The sequence below is a fragment of the Gorilla gorilla genome, chromosome 22, assembly GCF_029281585.2.
Source record: "Gorilla gorilla gorilla isolate KB3781 chromosome 22, NHGRI_mGorGor1-v2.1_pri, whole genome shotgun sequence".
NCBI lineage: Eukaryota > Metazoa > Chordata > Mammalia > Primates > Hominidae > Gorilla > Gorilla gorilla.
Genome location: NC_073246.2, coordinates 36,243,467 through 36,262,463, shown reverse-complemented (window position 1 = coordinate 36,262,463; position 18,997 = coordinate 36,243,467). Strand labels below are relative to the sequence as shown.

Sequence of the window (18,997 nt, the reverse complement as noted above, 5' to 3'; positions counted from 1 at the left end):
AAAACACATAAATAATAAGATATTAAATTACAAAGGAACTGCCATATATTTGAAAACTTCTGGGATGCAGACAATGTGAACCTTAGAGGCAAATTTATACAGTAAATGAATTCATTAAAAGGAAAAGAGGCTGGGCATGGTGGCTTATACCTGTAATCCCACTGCTTTGGGAGGCTGAGGCAGGAGGATCACTTGAGGCCAGGAGTTTGAGAACAGCTTGGGTGACATAGTGAGACTCTATCTCTATAAAAAAGAAATTTTTAAAAATTATCTGGGAATGGTGGTGCATAGCTGTAGCCCTAGCTACTCAGGAGGCTGAGGTGGGAAGAGGCCTGAGTCCAGGAGTTCTAGGTTAGACTGAGCTATTATGGTGCCACTGCACTCCAGTCTGGGTGATAGAGTGAAACCCTGTCTCTAAAAAATAAAAATAAATAAAAGGAAAATAATAGGAACTCATTAAACTCAAAAAGCAAAAGAACTACAAAATAAACTAAAAATGTAGAATAAATGAAACTTTAGAACAAAAACAGAAAGGAACAAAAGAAAAAAATAAAAATAGAATCAACTAAATAAAAAGTCACTCTGGAAATACAATTTGAAGTTTTGGATGAAATATATAATTTTCCAGAAAAATATAAATTTCCAGAGTCAGCCCAAGAATAAATAGAATCTCTGCAGAAATCTATTTTTTAAATGTATCAATTTAGTGGATGGATTTACCAGCAGCATAGGCAAAGCTGAAGAGAGGATTAGTGAATTAGAAATCTAGTCAGCAGAAAATATCTACAGTGAAGCACAGAACAAAATAATAGGATACACCCAAGAAAGTATGACAGATACAGGAAAAAGGACTAACAGAAGTACAGTTGGAGTCCCAGAAAGAGAGGAGAAAGTGGCTGAAGCAGAAGCAATATTTGAAGAAATAGTGAATGAGATTTTTTCCAAAACTGCTTTTTAAAAAAAATCAAGCCATGAGTTCAAGAACTAAAAACCTCAGAGAGAATTATTTCAAAGAAAGTCACACCTTTGCATAAAATGCTTAAAATCAAAAGCAATGAGAAAATCTTAAAAGCAGTTGGAGGAAACAAAGACTGAAACACATGAATCATAAAAGGAAAATATTGATATATTGGGCCTCATCATTATTAAAGTCTTTTACTCCTTGAAGAAAATAAAAAGGCAAGTAATATACTGAAAAAAATAACCACCATGAATTTGTATCTAGAATATACAACAGATTTGCATCTAGAATACATAAAGAACTCATCATTTGAAAAAAAAATGACTCAATAATAATGGACAGTAGGTTTATGCAGACACTACCAAAAAAGATACACAATAAGCACATAAATGCTCAATGTCATTGGAAATATAACTTGTAATTACAATGAGATACCACTACGCACTCACCAGAATGACTACTACTTTTTTTTTTTGAGATGGAATCTCTCACTGTCCCCCAAACTGAAGTGCAGTGGTGAGATCTCAGCTCACTGCAACCTCCCTGTCCGGGGTTCAAGTGATTCTCCTGCCTCAACAAGAGTAGCTGGAATGACAGTGCACACCACCATACCCAGCTAATTTTTGTATTTTTAGTAGAGACGGGGTTTTGCCATGTTGGCCAGGCTCACCTCAAACTCCTGACCTCAGGGTGATCTGCCCACCTCAGCCTTCCAAAGTGCTGGGATTACAGGCATGAGCCGCCATACCTGGCCAGAATGGCTACATTTAAAAAGACTGACAACACCAAGTGTTGGTGAGGATGTGGGCTAAGTGGATTTTCATACGTTGCCTTAGGAATGTAAAATGATACAGCCACTTGTAAACAGTTTGGTAACTAGATCAAAAGTTCCCAACAATGCCCCTTCTAGGTATTTACCTAGAGAAATTTTCAAAATATGCCACACAAAAACTCATGAATGTTTATAGCAGCTTTATTCAAAATAGCTATAACCTGGAAATAAGCCAAATATCCCTCAACAGATAAGTGGGTAAACAAATTGTGTTTTATTCACACAATGAAATATTGCTCAACAATAAAAAAGAACAAATAAATGATACATGCACCAACAGGGATGAATCCCACAAAGAGTATATGAGCAAAAGAAGTCAGACACAAAGAAGTTGTACTGTTTGATTCCATTTCTAGAAATTCCAGAAAGACAAAAGCCATCCCTCGTGACAGAAAGCAGATTAGTAGTTTTCTATGACCAGATGAGGGGAAGATTGACTGCAAAGGATTAAGAGACAATTTTGGAGGGTGATGGAATTGCTCTATATCTTGGTTGTTGTAGGTGGTTACCTGAGTAAAACTCATTGAACCATGCACTTAAAATGGGTGTGTATAATTTTATGTAAACTATACCACAATAAAGTTGATTTCTTTAAAATCCATGTATTTGTAGGGGACTTGCAAATGTGTATCTCCAGTCCAGTCCTCTTCTCTGAATTCAGAATCAAATGTCAAAATGCTCACTTGACATTTTCACTCAGATGTCTAATAGGCATCTCAACCTCAGATGTCCAAACATAACTCAATTCTCCTACCAAACCTACTCCTATCCTATCATAGTAAAGTGACTCCACTTTCTTTCTAGTTGTGTAAGCCAAAAAACCGAAGAATTAGCTTAGATTTCTTTTTTTTTTTTTTTTTTTTTTTTTGGTCACCCTGCCACACCCCCAATTCGCTAGCAAATACTGTTGACTCTGCGTCCTGTTAAAGAAAAGCCTCTGCACGGGTTGAACGTGGGTGTATGAGTTTGTGCTGAGTGACATTGAACCCACCAGAACCTTAATACCCCATCTCAACTTCTTTGAAAACTGTGCCTGGGTTTTTGTGTCATAAACTAGTACAATGGCCAGTTGCAAAGAAGAGTCACAATCCGTCTCACCAGCCAAACAGACAGCTGTTCTCAGAAGCTTGCCTTTTTCATTGTCATTTCTCACTGTTGCCTTAAACCTAGTTCTTTCCATTTTTACACGAAAAGCCTCTTAGAACTTGTCTCTCTTCCCCTAGCCCCGAAGGTAATAAATTGAAATAAGTTTCTTACTGCTCTGTTGGTTTTTTCGTTTTCATTTGACGCTCCAGGCTGGGCACAGTGGCTCCCACCTTTAGTCCCAGCACTTTGGGAGGCTGAGGAGGGTGGATCACCTGAGGTCAGGAGCTCGAGACCAGCCTGGCCAACATGGTGAAACCCCGTTTCTACCAAAAATACAAAAATTAGCCAGGTGTGGTGGCAGGTGCCTGTAATCCCAGCTACTTGGGAGGCTGAGGCAGGAGAATCGCTTGAACCCAGGAGGCAGAGATTGCAGTGAACCGGGATCATGCCACTGCATTCCAGCCTGGGCCACAGAGCAAGACACCATCTCTAAATAATAATAATAATTATTATGGTAATAATTTGACTCTCCAAACACGTCCCTGCCCAGCTACTTCTCAGCTCACACCTGGACTGCTGGCCGCTCACCGCCTCTGGCTTTGCACTCTGTCCCTATTCACATATTTCTAAGAGGGACCAGTGGGATCTTTTGGAAACACAAATCATAGCCTGCAGTTCCCCTGCTTGAAACTCTCCATTGGGTTCCTTTCACCCTGAAAATGAAACCCGGAATGCTTAGTGCAGCTGTCCAGGCCATGGAAAAACTGGCCGCTGGTCCTTTCTGCGAGCTCATCTTCTCACATAGTCTGATCCTGCTTCTCTGCTTTTTGTTTTGTTTTTGTCTTTGAATCTGTATTAGCTTCCCATTGCTGTTAAAACAAATGACCACAAACTTAGTGACTTAAACAACACAAATTTATAATATTATCTTAAAGTTCTGGGGGTCAGAAGTCCAAAGTGGATTTCACTGGGTTAACATCAAGATGGCAGCAGAGCCAGTTTCTTTTGGATGCTCTGGGGATTGAGGAGGGAGTGTGAATCCATTTCTTTACCTTTTGCAGCTTCCAGAGGCCACCCACATTCTTTGGCTCTTGGCCCTCTCCCTGGCATCCTGGCATCCCTCCAGCCTCTGCTTTTCTTTCTTTCTTTCTTTTTCTTTCTTTCTCTTTCTTTTTTCTTTCTTTCTTTCTTTCCTTCCTTCCTTCCTTCCTTCTTTCTTTCTTTCCTTCTTTCTCTTTCTTCTTTTTTTTTTTTCAGAGTCTCATTCTGTCACCCAGGCTGGAGCGTGGCGGCACAATCTTGACTCAGTGCAACCTCCGCCTCCTCGGTTCAAGTGATTCTCCTGCCTCAGCCTCCCTAGTAGCTGGAACTACAGATGCCTGCCACCATGCCAGGCTAATTTTCGTATATTTTTAGTAGAGATGGGGTTTCACTATGTTGGCCAGGCTGGTCTCAAATTCGTGACCTCAAATGATCTGTCCGCCTCAACCTCCCAAAGTGCTGGGATTACAGGCATGAGCCACCGCACCCGGCCCAGCCTCTGCTTTTGTGATCACATCTTCTCCCACTCCCTGAGCCCCCTGCCTGCTTCTTATAATGAGCCTTGTGATTGCATTTGTCCCATCTGGATAATCCAAGATCATCTTCCCATCTCAAGATCCTTAACTTAATAATCACACCTGCAAAGTCCATTTTACCAGGTAAGGTAACATATTCACAGCTTCCAGAGATTAGGACAGGGACCTCTTCATGGTGCAATTATACGGACTGCCTCAGCATCTTTGCATACGCTGCTCTCTCTGCCTCTAATGCTTTTCCCCCAATCTTGGCACAGCTTCTTCCTTCTTCACGTCAAATGATACCTCCTCAGACAGGCTTTTTCCTGCCCATGCAATCTGCAATACTGACTCCCACACTGTCATCGGTTGCCCTGTTTTATTTCCCTGATAGCACTTTTTATTATCTGAATTGTGTGGGGATGCCATGTACTGTTGCCCAGGCAGGGCAGGGCTTAACCTGGGGGCAGCTGTCACTTAGTCTACAGTGTGAATGGTACCTGTGCACAGTCTCACAGCTGTGCGTGGCTTCTTTGAATTATGAAGTTTTCCTGTTTTATTGATTGTTTTTTTCTTTCCTGTCTCTAACAGAACTTGAGCTCCATGACAACAGGGACCTTACCTGTATTGCCCATTATGTGTCTGGCTGGAAAAAAGCTCTCACTGTATCCCAAAAGAATGGTGATAATTCTAGATTCTGGCTGTGATGAAATCAACCACCTCATCTATTTACAAGGTACTAAGATTATCATTCCAATGAAAAAGATTCTGGAAAAGAAAATTTTCACCTTTTCAAAACCATTAACAATACGTGACGTTTCTAATTGAGCTCACAGAGTAGGAAGCTTTCCTTGATGCTATTAATGTGAGCACAATGGTTTTGTGAAAAGCTGGAAATGGGGGCATTGAGAATCTCTGGTAATTTCATTTAGCTATGCACTGAGCTTCTACTTTCTCTATGCCTGGTTCAGAATATTAGAAGAGATGGCAATGATTCTGGAGTGGATTACACCATTTGACTGAGGAACTACTGGAATTTTCTTCTTCTCTAAGATACACACAAGCATGACGACTTCCAATGAACAGGCCTCACCAAGAACTCTCCAAACATGTAGGGTTTCTTTAGTTTATCAATGAAACAAGCAACTTGGTAGGATGCTTCTGAAATGCCGCCGCTGTGATAGAGCAAACCAAGTTTTGATAAAGTTTATTCTCTTCTGATGGAGCCTTCCCCCAAGGTGCTTTCCCAGCCTTGCTGGCTTCATGCTTCTGGGATTGAGAAGCTTGTCACCATCATCAACAGGCCTAGTTTGCAACGGAAAGCCAGAGAACGCCTCAGCTTCCTTGTGTTCTGTTTGCCCTGACATTACTGAACTTTAGCAAGACCCAAAGTTAACAAAGACCCCTGTCACAGGCCGAATGGCAGGGTATGTTCTTTGATTTCTGTTAGTGGAAAATGAGTGTAACACAGAGATCACATGGGCTGTGAGGCCCCCTGTAACCTCCAGCACCCTTTCTTCCTGGAGCATGAATCTGGAGGGAAATGGTGCCGTATTAGGTTTGTTTTACAAAGATGATTTTCAAAGAGGAAGAGGATCAAAAGAAACAGAAAAGAACCCCCAGCGTGCAGGCCACAGGTGTGTGGGGGTCAAAGCTGGATGGGAAGGAGAGGGGGAAGGCCTGGAACTCAAGGAGGCACAACTGTGGGGGCTTCATTTTCCCCAGGAACTGTGAAAGGCCAATGGGCTCTTGTAGGAAAAAAGCAGATCAGCACAGATGGGAGCAGAGAAAGGGCTCTCACAGCAAATTTTGCCGGCTTTCCAGTTTTTCCATAGATCAGGCCACTTTTTGGCCTTTGCTTAGAACCATCAAGCTTCCTCCTAAGGCATCCAGCACAGCTCTTTCCATATATGTGGTGGTTTTTTGTTTTGTTTTAATAAAGAAAAATGTTTATAAGCATTGTACACATTGTATACTGGAAATCTGCCAAGAGTAGGTTTTAGGTGCTCTTACCACACATACCCCCCCACACACACACAAGAACATGGACGTGTTAATGGTTGGTGTAATATGTTAACGGTATGTTAATTTGCTTGTCTGTGGTAATCACTCCATATATGTATGTCAGAACATCTTGTTGCATATCTTAAATACAGACAATAAAAAAAGAAAATCTTGGCTGGGCGTGGTGGCTCTTGCCTGTAATCCCAGCATTTTGGGAGGCCAAGGAGGGAGGATCACATGCCGGGAGTTCGAGACCAGACTGGGTAACATTGTGAGATCCCATCTCTACAAAAAAAAAAATTTTAAAGAAAATCTTTGAAAAGTTAAAAGAGAAATATTGAAGAACAGTGAAAACAGGTGTTATAGAAATCATTTTAGTTCTATATAAAAACTTTTATTTGTTTGTAAATAAAAATATTTGATATTTACATTCCATCATTATTAAATGTTGTATCTTTTTCTGACAGATGTGTATGTATTAGTTCATTTTTACACTGCTATAAAGACATACCTGAGACTGGGTAGTTTATAAAGAAAACAGGCTAAACCTCTTAAACTTTGGCTCATGGTTCTGCAGGCTATACAGGAAGCATGATGCTGGCATCTGCTCAGCTTCTGGGGAGGCCTCAGGAAACTTACAATCATGACAGAGGGCAAAGGGGGAGCCAGCACTTCTCATGACCAGAGCAAAAGGAAGAGGGCTGGGGGTGATGCCACACTTTTAAAGAACCAGATCTCACGAGAGCTCACTCACTATCACAAGAACAGCTCCAAGGGGATGATGGTGCTAAACCATTCATGAGAAATCTACCCCCATGATCCACTCACCTCCCACCAGGCCCCACCTCCAACACTGGGGAATTACAATTCGACATGACATTTGCTGGGGACACAGATCCAAACCATAAAGACATATTTTTTGACAACATCTCCTTATTCTCACAGCCTTTTGTTTGGGCAGATTTTGAAGTGGGTTTTCCGTGGAACTTTTGTTTCTGATTCAAAGACAGAAGCCCAGGATGGAGAGTGTTCAGGGCAGGAAAAGCGCCCCCAGCTTCTCCCTGGGAACACCCCCCACCACCATGGAGTCCCACCTCCGCTTTCCCGATGCTCTCAGGTTTGGACTCAATGGGGACAGCCGCCAAAGCCAAGCACCTGCTCCCTTAAGAAATCTTTTCAAAGGATTCCATGTCCTTGAAAATTTAGAACAAACCCGTGGTTCCTTGCCTTGTCTTAAAGGAAACTCATCTCCAGGCCTCTCTGGGATTCCAAAGTGGGGTGGCTTTCAGAATTTGCTCCCAATTAGCAACCTCACGGAGATAGCACAGCTTGACAGTATTCAGAAAGGGCATGGCCCAGGAGAGCCTGCTGTCTACATACATCTGGAGAACCCCTGCCAACCACAGTCTCGTTTATTGTCTTTCAAACCTCATTAGGCAGGGTGTTTACCATAGGGTCCTTTTTGCTAGGGCCAGAAAAAGAAAAGTCTAAATCTCAGGCTGTGGTATTCAAAATGGCCACAATGTGTCCCCACTGTGCTGCCGAGTGTGCCTGGTTCATACGCAGCAGTCAAAGTCCAGACGTGTCACCTCTGCAGTGACAATGAAAACCAGCCTCATGTGCTCTGGGCAGGTGGCGCTCCCTCCGCTGCCTGCAGTGGCTGCCAACAGCCCAGAGAAAGGCTTTGAAATTTGGTTTTCTTTTTTCCTTTTTTCTCCTAAATTTTAGAGAATGTAGGATACCACCATTTTGTACATTTCTCTCTTTTTAAGTGATTTTTTCAAAGAATTATAGATTCACAGGAAATTGCAAAAATTTTGTGTGTACCCTTCACCCAGTTTCTTCCAATAGTAACATGGGACATAGCTATAGTATAATATCAAAAGTATGAAATTGATGTTGATACAATCCTTGTAGTTACATAGACCACAGACCATATTCACATTTCACCATTTTTACATGCACTCATTTGTGTGTGTGTGTGTAATTTGATGCAATTTTTTTTTGAGATGGAGTCTCTCTCTGTTGCCCAGGCTGGAGTGCAGTGGCATAATATCAGATCATGCAACCTCTGCCTCACAGGTTCAAGCAATTCTCTTGCCTCAGCCTCCCAAGTAGCTGAGGTTACAGGTGCCCACCACCACTCCCGGCTAATTTTTGTATTTTTAGTAGAGATGGAATTTTACCATGTTGGTCAGGCTGGTCTTGAACTCCTGACCTCAGGTGCTCCACCCGCCTCAGCCTCCCAAAGTGCTGGGATTACAGGTGTGAGCCACCGTGCCCAGCAATGCAATTTTTTGTGTGTAGGGGGGACAAAGTCTTGCTCTGTCACCCATGCTGGAGTGCAGTGGCATGATCACGGCTCACTGTAACCTCAAACTCCTGGGCTCAAGCAATACTCCTGCCTCAGTCTCCCAAGTAGGTGGGACTACACACATACACCACCACACCCAGCTAATCTTTTGTGATTGTTATTTTTTGCAGAGATGGGATCTTGCTAGGTTGCCCAGGCTGGTCCTCAACTCCTGGTCTCAAGTGATCCTCTCGCCTCGGCTTCCCAAAGTGCTGGGATTATAGTATGAGCCACCACACCCAGCCTTGATATAATTTAATCTGATGTATAGATTTGGGAAACCACCACCACAACCAAGGAACAAAATTGCTGTATCACCCTTAAGAAACTCCCTAGTGCCACCCCTTAATAGTTGAACCCTTTCTGCAATCCCTAGGCCATGGTAACCACTAAGCAGGTATCCCCTCTATAAATCTGTTATTTTGAGAACATTAAAGAAATAAGAACTGACAGTAGGCAACCTTTTGAGATCAGCTTTTCCTCACTCTATATAATGCTCTTGACATCCATCCGAGTTGTGTATATCAGGAGCTAGTTTCGTTTTATTGCTGAGTAGTACCCCATCATATGAATATTTAGCCATTAAATATCTGTTACTCTGAGTTATTTCCAGTTTTTGCTATCACAAATAGAGATGCTATGAAAGTTCATGTACAGGTTTTGGTGTGAACATACATTTTCATTTCTTTGGGCAATCTCTGGGTTACATAGCAGGTACATGATTAATTTTATAAGAAACTGCCAGATGAGTTTTCAGAGTTGCTAGACTATTTTACATCCCTACCAGTAATGAATGAAGATCCAGCTGCTCCAAATCCTCACCAACAGGGCTGTGCTTTTTGTATTCCTTGGTCATGAACTCTTAGGATTCAAGAATGTTAGAATTAGCCAAGGGTGGTGGTTCACGCCTGTAATCCCAGGATTTCAAGAGGCAGAATTGGGAGGATCACTTGAGCCCAGGTTTGAGACCAGCCTGGGCAATGTAGTGAGACTCCTGACTCTACAAATAAAATAAAAATTAGCCAGGTGTGGTGGTGCATGCCTGTGGTCCCAGCAACTCTAGAGGCTGATGGGGGGAGAATCACTTGAGCCCATGAGGTCAAGGCTGCAGTGAGCTGGGCTTGCACCACTGCACTCCAGCCTGGGCAACAGAGCAAGACCCTGTCTCAAAAAAACACAAAACAACTATATGGGGCCTTAAAGATGATCTAGTCCAGCCTATTGATTCTACAGAAAAAGGAACCAAAATTCTATAAGCATCAATTCCTTCTTTAAAAATTCTTAGTATTTAGGCTGGGTGTGGTGGCTGACACCTGTAATCCCAGCACTTCGGGAGGCTGAAGTGGACAGATTGCCTGAGCTCAGAGTTCAAGACCAGCCTGGCCAATATGGTGAAACCCTGTCTCTACTAAAAATACAAAAATTAGCCAGGTATGGTGGTGCACACCTGCAGTCCCAGCTACTGGGGAGGCTGGGGCAGGAGAATCACTTGAACCCAAAAGGCAGAGGTTGCAATGAGCCGAGATCGTGCCACTGCACTCCAACCTGGGCAACAAAGCGAGACTGCGTCTCAAAAACAAAACAAAACAAATTATTAGCATTTTTCACTACCTTCCCTGTTTGCCCAGTCTCAGAAAGAACTGTCTCCTCTTCATAACATCTCTGGAAACTTGTCAAAGGTTGGGCAAGAACTTAGGTCCTTGTTTGAGCCTCTGGGAAAGGTCTTGCCCAGGAAACTTGACCTTGTGCTCTGCTTCCGTTAGACAGCCCAGGCTCCAGCAGCACTTTCAGATTCTCATGTGTCTCGACTGTTCAAGCAACCCTGCATTATCCACTCTCAGGAAATTACTGATGGCAGCAAAGTTCAAGTGCAATCTGAACCTACAGTCCACAGCCAGCACTTTCAGGTTCACCCTGCCCATCAGTAACGTCAGCAGCCATTGCTACCAGCTCAGCTACTCCCATTTATTGAGCAACTCCTGAGTGCCAGGCAATGTGCAAGAAACCTTATTTATTTATTTAAAGTAATAGCTTCTTGTAAAAAAAAACTTATATTTTAGGTTCGGGGGTACACGTGCAGGGGTTGTTATATAGATAAACTTGTGTCATGGGGGTTTGTTGTAAAGATTATTTTGTCACCCAGGTACTAAGCCTAGTATCCAATAGTTGTCTTTCCTGCTCCTCTCCCTCCTCCCACCATCCACCCTCAAGTAGGCTCCCGTGTCTGTTGTTCCCCTCTTTGTGTCCATCAGTTCTCACCATTTAGCTCCCACTTATAAGTGAGAACACACGGTATCAGGTTTTTGGTCCCTCTGTTAGTTTGCTAAGGATAATGGCCTCCAGCTCCATCCATGTTCCTGCAAAGGACTTGATCTTGTTCTTTTCTATGGCTGCGCAGTATTTCATGGTGTAAGAAACTTTATATACCATGGCTCTGGTTTTATGCCAACCCTGCAAGGTAGTTACAAAGAACCTCATCTGACAGCTGAGAAAAAAAGGCTACAAAAACTCATACACTGAATGAAAAGTTTTGGACAAGATGACCCAGGTTCTTTTGCACAACTCCTCACAATTCAAAAATGCATAAAATGTTGCTTTTGGTGATAGAAATGGCCTTTGCTGCCTTTTATTTTTTATTTTTATTTATTTATTTATTTATTTATTTATTTTTTGAGACAGGGTCTCACTCTATCACCCAGGCTGGAGTGTAGTGATGCAGTCAGGGCTTACTGCAGCCTTGACCTCCTGGGCTCGACAGATCCTCCCACCTCAGCCTGGCACGCGCCACCACGCCTAATTTTTGTATTTTTTGTAGAGATGGGATGTCGCCATGTTGTCCAGGCTGGTCTCCAACTCCTGGGCTCAAGCGATCCTCCTGCCTCGACCTCCCAAAGTGCTAGGATTACAGGCGTGAGCCACCGCGCCTGGCCTTCTGCCACTGGCTAAGCTTAAAACGCGCGATGTGTTTCTCTCTTCCTGGGTTCTGTACCTGAAATTTGGGTAGCTGCCGCCAGGTGGCGCCAAATCTGAGCTTTATTAATCCAAGGGACCAGCTACACTTTGCCAGAGCCCTCAACTGATCTGACATCACGGTGCATGCTTCCAGACTAACTATGACATTTCTAGCACAGTAAGCTCTTTATTAAAATAGCAGACATCCTTGCTTCCTTGAAAATCATTAACTATTAACATCTGCACGTCTTTCTAAAAAGGATACACTTTACAGCAACCGGTAAAGAAATACAACATCTAGGTATAACATTAAACTTTTCTTACTAAACATTATTTTAAACCGCTGCTTATTCTAACTTCACCTTTTCTGAATACAGATGCTCTTGGGAAATGGATGTGTTCAGACCCTTACAGCATTTGGAGTGATTAAAAGCCATGCATTTCTTTGCAGTTATCTGTGCAGATGAAGTTAAAATGTATCAGTAGCTTTGTTTAATGCCAGGTTTGTTCGAGAATGTTTTAAGAATGTAAGCCCTTTTGTTTTGATTGTCAATGCCCATTTTCTCATAACTCATTAATTTCCCTCTATTTCTTTCTACATGGGTAGATTATTTTCTTTTTCTTCATTCTCCCATAAAAGGAGAAAAATAACTGCTCATATATGCTTCATGTCCCAGTGACCTCTCATGGTTATTTTTCCTAGTTTGGATAGTTCCTACACAGGAGCTTTTCTTCCTCATTCTCTTTTCTTTGAATTTTAAGTAGGGTGACCAATTTGCACTAGTTTGCCTGAGAACTTTTCCATCCTGTGTCCTGAGTATCCCATTAGTCTCAGGCAAAGCAGGATGGCTTGTGACCCTAGCTTTCGGTTAGAGCAAAAGTTAGCCTACACTGAATTTAAGATGCAGATTCAACTTCAACCACTGTAACAGGCTTCATTGTCAGTCACAGACCTATTTTTCATTCATTCCTTCAGCAAATCCACTCTGCCATCCCACCATCTCAGTGACTCTTAACAAGTCCATCTTTCATTGCAGGTTTTTTGTTTGTTTGTTTGTCTGATTTTTAAGGTGTAGTCTCGCTCTGTCTCCCAGGCTAGAGTGCAGTGGTGTGATCTCAGCTCACTGCAACCTCCACCTCCTGGATTCAAGTGATTCTCTGTCTCAGCCTCCCGAGTAGCTGGCATTACAGGTGTGAACCACGACGCCTGGCTAATTTTCGTATTTTTAATAAAGATGGGGTTTCAGCATGTTAGCCAGGCTGATGGCGAACTCCTGGCCTCAAGTGATCTGCCGGCCTTGGCCTCTCAAAGTTCTGGGATTACACGTGTGAGCCACCATGCCCGGCCTCGCTGCAGTTTTTTGACACCAGTGATTTGTGTTAAACATCTTCTCAGGCCCACAGTGCTGAACACAGAATCTAATCTCAATAGATGCTTCATTAATGGTTATTAAATGAAAGGAAAAAGTGGGCACCCCTCTTTTCCTTGGGGCTACTGCTGCCCTCACTCCAGAGCCTTAAAAGCCTCTGCTGCAAGCTCAAGACAGCTCCTGGGGGAAGACAGCTCCTGGGGGAAGTAGGAGACCAGTGGAATGTCATGATGTTATGTGGGGTCTCAGCTCAGATAGGGACAGCAGTGTCCAAGAGTTTTTAAAATCTACCTTAAACTTCAAAATTCCTTGTTACCCTTCTGGGAATAAAATCTCCCCAAATTTGTTTTCCGCGAGGTTTATATTTATATTTATAGAAGCTAGCATTTAGGAGGGATTCATAATTTAGAAGGGTCTTAATTTTACATCAGACCTCAAAATTGAAGCCGAGGAGGTAGCGGTGACTAGGGTGGGGGGAGAGGAATTTGCCTGAGAGATTGTCCTCTATTCCCAAATAAGTTCTGTCTCTCTTTCCCAGCCAGACTCTCTATAAAAGGGAAAACTGGACAACAGGCAGTGGGAAAGAGAGCACAGCCTGGCAACTTTCTGTGAAACACGTACACCACGCTGTTTACAAATTCCTGTAGCCAGCCCCGGAATCCAAATGTAGACAACTCTGTTTATGTAACGAAAATAGACACTCCTGCCATGTGATTAAGGTGGCTACTGGGAGTTGGGCCCCTGTTAGGAGACATTTGCTGCAGCTGGGGCCGGAGGGGAGCACGGGACACGGGATCCCCCGGGACCTGGGGCAGGTACGAAGCTTTTTAAAGATGAGTTTTCCGGTCCAGAAATCTCCCAGGGTAGGCACATCTAAGATGCAGCGGGGGAGCTGACAGAAGTCACAGCCTGGCCCTTTCTTTGCCGCCCATCCCAGAGGATGGCATTCTTCATCAAAGGGGAGCTAGTCCAGCAAGCCGCAGCGTCACCCCTCCCAGCAGGGGACAATAAGTGGTCCGAGCCGGCCAGCTCCTTTCTCAGCATGGGGTTTGGAATGAGGCCCCTTCCTGCCCCACCGGAAGACTTCCAACATATGGTTCCCATCAGCCACCCACTGTCTGGGTCAGTAAGGAGGCTCGAATGTTCCAGGGTCAGGAGATGCACAGCCCAATAAAACATTCCCTCCGAATGCTGATCCTGAACCCACCATTCCCTTCACACCTCTGCACCCCCAGTCTTGTGACTCAGATGGCCTTCATCCAAGAGCCTCATCTTGGAGATGTAGCTCAAATGGCGTTTCCTGTCCAAATGTTCTCCAACCCCTTCCCATCCAGAAGAAGCCATTATTCCCTCCCCTGGGCATTGTGGTCACCCGTCTCTAGGTCAGTCCACTCCACTCATAGTCACCTCCAACCCTGGAGTCAGGGCTTAGGTTTCATGATCTTTCCACCAGCCTTTGCCCTGGTATAGTATTCACCACAGGCAACCCCACTGTTACATGGCTTATCTTTCTGAGTCATTGGAAGATGATGTCCAGGGGCCAAGTATTCGGTCCAGAAGACAAGAGCAGGAGCTGTGGTGCAGTGCTCAAAACTGGGGACACTCAAGTTATCCCATCGATTCCCTGCATCCTGAAGAAGGAGGCCAACATTCTTATCCTGGCTTCTGAGGCCAGGCATGGCTGCCTGGCACCCGCCCTAGCTCATGCTACGCTGGGCTTCTCCTAGCTGTCTGCACTCCAGGCCTCTTGGATTTCTCAGTTATTAGAATGATCCCTGTGCCTTGGGGACTTCTACCCTGTTTCCTCTCCTAAGCCTGCCTTCCTGCCCCTTCATTTCTACTTCCTGCTGCATCTACTCACTGTTCAGGTGTCCACTTAAACCCCCCTCCTTAGGGACAACTTCCTGGGTAGCATCTCCCCCTCAGTTAGATGAAGCCCCTCCTTATACATTTGCACCACATGCCAGGGACTGCTCTGTGTGACTTGTATGCAGAGGACAGGGACAGGGTCTAATCCGGGGAGCCCAGCCTCGGCTCTCTGTGCCCCACTATCAGCACTCAACCATTTGCTACTTTCCTGCTTGACTTCTAGAGGACAAGAAATCCATCTTTTCCTCCAGTCTTCCCAGGGCCTAGGAGTGAATGAACTAATAAATAAACCAATGACTCGACCAAAGGGGCCCTAGAAGAACCCAGCAGGGAGAGCCTTGAGCAACCAGCATTGATGTCACCTTGAGGCGAGACCAAGCTGGAACTCAAAGGTGGCCCACTACAAAAGGGGCTTCCAGGGAACAAAGGGTGACTGTTCTCTCCCCAAACCAGCGGGATCTTGCAAGGCAATTGGGTCAGAGGAGAAAAGGCCACAGAAAAACCCCACAGTTTTAAGCTGAGTGCTGTTTTCTCTTATTCCTTGGAAAAAATAGAAGTGTTTGTCACTGAGTTCCTCAGGGGCATGCGGGGGGCTGCACATGTAGCAGAAGGAAGGAAACTTCCTGACAGAATCTTCGATCTTAGGCAGACTCAAGGAGAAAGAGGCCCCACTGAAGTCACACTTGGATGCCAAGCTCACGGTGCAAGGGAGGGCACTGTGGCTGCCAGGCCTAGCCCAGCACACACAGAGGGCATTCACAGCACTGTGGCCACAGCCGGCTCCCACCCGCCCGCCCTGCGCACCCCCGGTAGCAAACAGAACGCTCTGTCTCGGTTCCTGAGTCAAGCCTGCACAGAATTAACTGCAATAATTGGCAGGTGGGCCTCTGGCTTCTGGGTTTTAATTCACCAGGGGCCGATGAAAAAAAAAAACTGGATGTTTTGCAGCAACGGTATTTAGCTTGGGATCCGAGAAGTTTCAGCTTTCCATGTCAAGAAATGAGCTGTGTGGCTGCAGCTGCCCTCAGCCAGCAAGAGCTCCAGAACAGCCTTGGAGAAAGAGGCCCCCTCCCGCCAGTCATTGGTTCCTTCCCGGGGAAAGAGGAGGAAATTGCCCTTTTCTTTGACCTGCTGCCCCTCTTGGGAGCACGAGATAATGGAGAAGAAAGGAAGGAGTCTTTCTGGAAGGATTTATTTTTCTGGATGGAAGGGGGTGATCATCACCTCCAGAGACTATCCAGGCATGAATTCCCTTGTAATCATTCCCATGAACACGTGTGATAATGGGGATGCTTATCCCAACCCTTAGCTGAGCCACCGTTTTAACACGAGCTGCTGCCCACGCTGCAGGAGTTAGCCACAGCCACTGCTGCTCCTGCTGTGTGCCCACTGCAGGCATTACTAATCAACAATGGTTATCTTTTCCCCTAAGCCTTAAAATCCTTCTCAACCCTGTGGTCCAGGAAGGCATAGCAAATCGATAGAAGCTGGCATGAGAGCTGAACAGGATTGGCCACTTCAATTTAGTAACTCACAAGAGGCCCAAGTTATAATATATCATCAGAAAGCTTCTGGCTGGGCGCAGGAACTTATGCCTGTAATCCCAGAACTTTGGGAGGCCAAGGCGGGAGGATCACTTGAGGCCAGGAGTTTGAGGCTTCAGTAAGCCATGTGCATCACTGTGCTCCAGCCTGGGTGAGAAAGTAATACCCCATCTCTTAAAAAAAAAGTTCCTCAAAGATAAGAGTGAAGTGATGCTGCCCTACTTCAGGACTGTGGCTTTGATGCCAGTTACTGCCCAAAGCCGAATCTTCATGATAGAGTTCAAATGGCGTTTCTACCCCCTCCCCATCTGGAAGCAGCCATTGCTCCCTCCTCTGGTCATTGTGGTCACCCATCTGGGTGGGTCAACTCCACTCACAGTCACCTCTGACCCCAGAGTCAGGGCTTAGGTTTCTGATGATGACCACTGGACGGGATTTCACTGGAGACCCAGGCACGGTGGCCCAGGGCTGGGACAGCCACTGCCAGGGACTCATCCTTTCTGCTCACCCCAACCCGCCCTTGAAACTTGTCCTTCAGTTGGAGTTTTTGCCCCCAGTTGGCTACAGCAGGGACAGAGCCAGCCACCACCCCAAAGTCAGTTCTGAGAGGCAGCTGCCCCCTCCGCAGTGGCTTCCTGCCAATGCCTCCTCATCTCTCTGGCTCAGCAGGCTGAGTCTGGGATCTTTATTGTTGGAAGCTAATGGGAAGTGATGGCATGAGAGGACTGCAGCCTCCAGGGCTGGGAAATGGTGAAGAAGTGGCTTCCCTGGGGTCAGGCCCACATTCTCCAGAGAGGAGAAGGCCCTACATTCAGGCGCCAGGTAACACCAGCTATTCCTTCATGGACGATGGTCCTTGCAACCTTAGGCGTCCTTCCAACGGGCTTTAGGAGGATGTCTCCTTCCAGACTCCCTTACCCACCCTGTTTTTCCATATGTTAGAGACAAAAGCTGGAAGCAATTATAATAGTGCCGTCCTCTTTTCAGCCCGAGGCCAGGAAGGAGCACCCTGTGCCATCCAAGTTGGGTGCTGTGCCCTGAACTCTAACCTACGGTCCTAAGAAGGAAGGAAACCTTGGCAGCTCCCTCCTTCCCTCCCACCTCGCTGCGTGCTGGGAGAGCTAAGTGCTTGCGTTCCTGAGTCAGACTCTCTGGGATTTGGGCTGTCCCTTGAGCTAAGTCTGTTTCCTCACCTGCAAAATGGGAATGATGATATTATCTCCCGGGATCGCTGTAAGAACCAAAACAAATAGTCCACACAAAATGCCCAGCACACGCTGAACACTTACTGAATGCAGGCTGTTCTTAATATGAGGTCAATATTTCAGCGATAGCATCCTCTGTATGGATTTTTTTAAATTGTGGTAAAGTACACACAACTTAACATTTAATTTCTTTTTTTTTTTTTTTTTAAGATATGGAGTCTCTCTCTGTCGTCCAGGCTGGAGTGCAGTAGCACAATCATAGCTCACTGCAGCCTTCTACTCCTGGGCTCAAGCCATCCTCCCAGCTCAGCCTTCTGAGTAGTTGGAACTACAGGTTGTGCACCAACACACACCGAATTTACTATCTTGAAGTGTGCAATTCAGTAGCTTTGAGTATCTTCACAATGCTATGCAACCATCTGCTATCTAGTCCCAGAAGTTTTTCACCACCCTTTAAGTCACTCCCTATTTCTCCCCTGGCCCTTTCTCCTGGCTACCACTAACCTGCTTTCTGTGTCTGTGGATTTGCCTGTTCGGGACATTTCATATAAATAGAATCATATCTTTTGTGGGCCTTTGCATCTGGTTTCTTTCACTTAGCATAGTGTTTTCAAGATTCCTCCATCTGTAACATACATTGATACTTCACTCCCTTTTATGGTTAAATAATATGTTATTGTATAGATAGGATATACCATGTTTTGTTTATCTATTCATCTGTTGATGGACATTTGGGTTCCTTCCAACTTTTGGCTATTGTGAATGGAGATACTATAAACATTTATGCACATGTTTTTATTTGAACACCTGTTTTGATTTTAGGGGTATACAACCTGGAATTGTTGGCTCACATGGGAATTCTGTGTTTAAATTAGTGGGACACCACCCAACTCTTTTTCATAGTGACCATTTTACCTTCCCACCAGCAATGTTATAAGGGTTCTAATTTTTCCATATCCTCGCCAACACTTATTTTCTCTTCTCTTTTTTTTTTTTTTTTTTTTTTGAGACAGAGTCTCACTCTGTCACCCAATCTGGAGTGTGATGGCATGATCTCAGCTCACTGCAACTTCTGCCTCCTAGGTTTAAGCGATTCTTCTGCCTCGGCCTCCTGAGTAGCTTGGATTACAGGCACCTGCCACCACTCCCAGCTAATTTTTGTATTTTTTAGTAGAGATGGGGTTTCACCATGTTGGCCAGGCTGGTCATGAACTCCTGACTGCAAGTGATCCACCCGCCTTGGCCTCCCAAAGTGCTGGGATTAT

At 44.8% G+C, this 18,997-nt stretch overlaps 1 protein-coding gene across 5 annotated transcripts in view; it reads right to left on the bottom strand.

Annotated features, from left to right (window-relative positions):
• The window catches only part of KCNE2 (potassium voltage-gated channel subfamily E regulatory subunit 2), a 190,026-nt gene that overhangs the window by 9,473 nt on the left and 161,556 nt on the right, over positions 1-18,997 (bottom strand). The window contains exon 1 of one of the 5 annotated variants that reach the window (XM_063702600.1): positions 151-220. The exons of the other annotated variants lie outside the window; for them this stretch is intronic. The gene's annotated coding sequence lies outside the window, so the exon portion shown is untranslated. Of the gene's footprint in view, positions 1-150; positions 221-18,997 lie in introns of those variants that run through there. 5 annotated transcript variants of the gene reach the window in all.